The 4,376-nt window shown below is 46.5% G+C and overlaps 1 long non-coding RNA gene across 2 annotated transcripts; it reads left to right on the forward strand.

Annotated features, from left to right (window-relative positions):
- The first annotated feature begins 380 nt into the window (after positions 1–380).
- On the forward strand, positions 381–2,095 carry LOC126993135 (uncharacterized). 2 transcript variants are annotated; one of them, XR_007747436.1, is made up of 3 exons: positions 381–1,420; positions 1,561–1,700; positions 1,981–2,095. It is a non-coding gene; the product is annotated as an uncharacterized LOC126993135 (long non-coding RNA). The 2 variants fall into 2 exon arrangements; XR_007747437.1 differs by having other exon boundaries at positions 382–1,344; positions 1,555–1,700.
- The last annotated feature ends 2,281 nt before the right edge of the window (positions 2,096–4,376 follow it).

Here is a 4,376-nt window from a genome sequence, read left to right on the forward strand (position 1 = left end):
GATTCTTTTTTTTCATATAAATTAAGAGAAAGAGAGAAAGAGAGATGGGAAAAAAATATATATGATGGAGGTCTCGTGAATAAGTTACGTCTAAAGAGAAATAAAATGAGTTACGTTGATATTTATTTGTTCTCCCTTTTACAAGTTTATGATTCAGGACATTTTTTTATCCATACAAGTTAAGAGAAAGAGAAAGAGATGGAGAGTAGAGGAAAAATAAATGGTGGAGGTTTCGTGCATAGTAGTAGTTGTAGTAGTAGAAGTAGTAGTAGTAGTAGTAGTAGTAGTAGTAGTAGTAGTAGTAGTAGTAGTAATAATAGAAATAGTAGTGGGTGCCAGATATTTTACCCCCTGGACATATTCCCTTCTGGACATTTCCCCCTCCGGACATTTTCCACCCACTCAACTATCTGTTTAATACGAGCGAAATTATAAATAAATGAATGGTAAAACAGGCGACTAAAGATAAGGAACATATAATAAAAAAGAAATATGGGAAGTAAGAAAGAAAGAGGGAAACGGGGGTAGTTTTTGGATGCCCTGTGCGCGTTCCCGAGGCCCTTCGACTTTCCATCCCAGATACGATAAACGCGGTGAGCAGCGCCTTCACAGCATTTACGATTAATTTCATAATCCAGTCTGGTAGTTTTAAGAAGCGAGTTCTTGCACTGCCCTCCTTGCCTCGGCGGGGTAAGGAGCGCCAGCGAGCCCAAGGTCTCCCTGGCGAGCGTGGCAGCGCTGGAGGGCTCCCCGAAGGACACCTTGGTGTTCCCCGGGGCGTCCGCGGAGGTACCGGGTAGATGGGGCTCGTTAGCCGTGGTAGGCAGTCCATCTAGGAGAGCAAACTCCGAACAACAAACCCGGGCAGGTGAGGCTCGTTAGCCGTGGTAGGCAATTCGCCTAGGAGAGCAAACTCCGAACAACAAACCCGGGCAGGTGGAGGTCGTTAGCGTGAGCAGTTCACCTAGGAGAGCAAACTCCGATTACAAACCCGGGCAGGTGGAGGTCGTTAGCGTGAGCAGTTCACCTAGGAGAAGGACAACTCTGATTACAAACCCGGGCAGGCGGAGGTCGTTAGCCGTGGGAGGCAATTCACCTAGGAGAAGGACAACTCCGAACAACAAACCCGGGCAGGTGGAGGTCGTTAGCCGTGGGAGGCAATTCACCTAGGAGAAGGACAACTCCGAACAACAAACCCGGGCAGGTGGAGGTCGTTAGCCGTGGGAGGCAATTCACCTAGGAGAAGGACAACTCCGAACAACAAACCCGGGCAGGCGGAGGTCGTTAGCCGTGGTAGGCAATTCGCCTAGGAGAAGGACAACTCCGAACAACAAACCCGGGCAGGTGGAGGTCGTTAGCCGTGGTAGGCAATTCGCCTAGGAGAAGGACAACTCCGAACAACAAACCCGGGCAGGCGGAGGTCGTTAGCCGTGGGAGGCAATTCACCTACGCGACGGACAACTCCGAACAACAAACCCGGGCAGGTGGAGGTCGTTAGCCGTGGGAGGCAATTCACCTAGGAGAAGGACAACTCCGAAGAACAAACCCGGGCAGGCGGAGGTCGTTAGCCGTGGTAGGCAATTCGCCTAGGAGAAGGACAACTCCGAACAACAAACCCGGGCAGGCGGAGGTCGTTAGCCGTGGTAGGCAATTCGCCTAGGAGAAGGACAACTTCGAACAACAAACCCGGGCAGGCGGAGGTCGTTAGCCGTGGTAGGCAATTCGCCTAGGAGAAGGACAACTTCGAACAACGAACCCGGGCAGGCGGAGGTCGTTAGCCGTGGGAGGCAATTCGTCTAGGAGAAGGACAACTCCGAACAACAAACCCGGGCAGGCGGAGGTCGTTAGCCGTGGGAGGCAATTCGTCTAGGAGAGGGACAACTCCGAACAACAAACCCGGGCAGGCGGAGGTCGTTAGCCGTGGGAGGCAATTCGTCTAGGAGAGGGACAACTCCGAACAACAAACCCGGGCAGGCGGAGGTCGTTAGCCGTGGTAGGCAATTCGCCTAGGAGAAGGACAACTTCGAACAACAAACCCGGGCAGGCGGAGGTCGTTAGCCGTGGGAGGCAATTCGCCTAGGAGAAGGACAACTTCGAACAACAAACCCGGGCAGGTGGAGGTCGTTAGCCGTGGGAGGCAATTCGCCTAGGAGAAGGACAACTTCGAACAACAAACCCGGGCAGGCGGAGGTCGTTAGCCGTGGGAGGCAATTCGTCTAGGAGAGGGACAACTCCGAACAACAAACCCGGGCAGGCGGAGGTCGTTAGCCGTGGGAGGCAATTCGCCTAGGAGAAGGACAACTTCGAACAACAAACCCGGGCGGGTGGAGGTCGTTAGCGTGAGCAGTTCACCTAGGAGAAGGACAACTCTGATTACAAACCCGGGCAGGTGGAGGTCGTTAGCGTGAGCAGTTCACCTAGGAGAAGGACAACTCTGATTACAAACCCGGGCAGGTGGAGGTCGTTAGCGTGAGCAGTTCACCTAGGAGAGCAAACTCCGATTACTAACCCGGGCAGGTGGAGCTCGTTAGCGTGAGCAGTTCACCTAGGAGAGCAAACTCTGAATACAAACCCGGGCAGGTGGAGGTCGTTAGCGTGAGCAGTTCACCTAGGAGAGCAAACTCTGAATACAAACCCGGGCAGGTGGAGCTCGTTAGCGTGAGCAGTTCACCTAGGAGAAGGACAACTCTGATTACAAACCCGGGCAGGAGGGGGTCGTTAGCCGTGGTAGGCAGTCCTCCTAGGAGAAGGAAAACTCCGAATTCAAACCAACACACACACACACACACACACCAACCGGGCAGGTGGGGCTCGTTATAGGCGTCGTAGACAATCCACCAAGGGGAATCAACAAAAGAAGGGATAATAACAGTGAAGACAAGAAAGGAATAATATGGAATCAGAACCGGACAAAAAAGGATAATATAAGATGGAACACCGAAAAAAGGATAATTAAGAAGACAACATCGAGAAAACCATAAGATACACACGGACCATCAAGACTGAAACAGAAGACCAAGAAATGGATGGTATAAAAAGAACGGCAAAAAAGATAATGTAATAACAACGCTAAAAAAAATAACGTAGAAATAAAAAATCGAGAAAAGGAAAATAAGGAAAATATAGAAACATCAAGAAAAGAAAACAAACATCATCCACCTTTCGGCCCTAACATCAACATCGCCAAAATTCTGGGTGGGTCTCTTCTGGGAGGAAAGAGGCTCACCCAGACCACTAAGAACATCAAAAAAGGATGATATAGAAGAGAAGAAAAAACATCGGTAAAAAAATAAACATCATCCACCTTTCGGCCATAACATCAACATCGCCAAAATTCTGGGCGGGTCTCTTCTGGGAGGAAAGAGGCTCACCCAGACCAACAAGAACATAAAGAAAGGATGATATATAAGAGAAGAAAAAACATCGGGAAAAAAACCAACAGCAAGAAAAAGAACACCAATAATATTATATACAAAAGAAAAAAGAGGAAAGAAAAAAGAAAAAGAAAAAGGAAAGTAAAAGAAAAACACCAATCAAAAACAAAATAAAATAAAATAAAATAAATAATAATAAAATAAAATAAATAAAACGATTAATTAATTAAATGAATAAATAAAATATAGTAAAATTTAAATATAAATATAATAAAATACAAACACACATCATCCACTTTTCGCCCCGAACATCAACATCAACCAAGTTTTGGGTCTTATGGGGAGGAAGAGGCTCATCCAGACCACCACGGACCACCACAAAATGGATGATATAAAAAAAAAAAACAGCCGGAGAAAGGATAAAATGTAAATAAAACAAAAAAATGAATAATATAACAGGATAGACACATAACAGCAAAAAATTATAAACACAAAATACTTAAAGAAGACTGATCCATTAACTATTTGACTGTCTAAGCAATAGGAGCGCTGAAGTCATCCTCAAACTTTACTTAGCACTAGTTAGACCTCACCTCGATTATGCAGTTCAGTTCTGGTCCCCCTACTATAGAATGGATATCAAGATGTTAGAATCTGTACAGAGGAGGATGACAAAGATGATTCAGGGGGTGAGAAACTTGCCGTATGAAGACAGGCTGAAGCATTTAAATCTACACTCTCTAGAAAGGCGAAGGTTGCGAGGAGACCTGATAGAAGTCTATAAATGGGTGAAGGACTTTGATAATGGGGATGTCAATAGGGCTTTGGTTGTAAAAGAACCAGGTAGGTTTTAAGTTAGATAAATTCAGATTCAACAAAGACATAGGCAAGAATTGGTTTACCACTAGGGTTGTGGATGAATGGAACAGGCAGTCATGTTGTGGGTGCCAATACCATAGATACATTCAAGAAGAGGTTGGATAAATTCATGGATAGCGAGAT

This window comes from Eriocheir sinensis, unplaced genomic scaffold (genome assembly GCF_024679095.1).
Source record: "Eriocheir sinensis breed Jianghai 21 unplaced genomic scaffold, ASM2467909v1 Scaffold567, whole genome shotgun sequence".
Lineage (NCBI taxonomy): Eukaryota > Metazoa > Arthropoda > Malacostraca > Decapoda > Varunidae > Eriocheir > Eriocheir sinensis.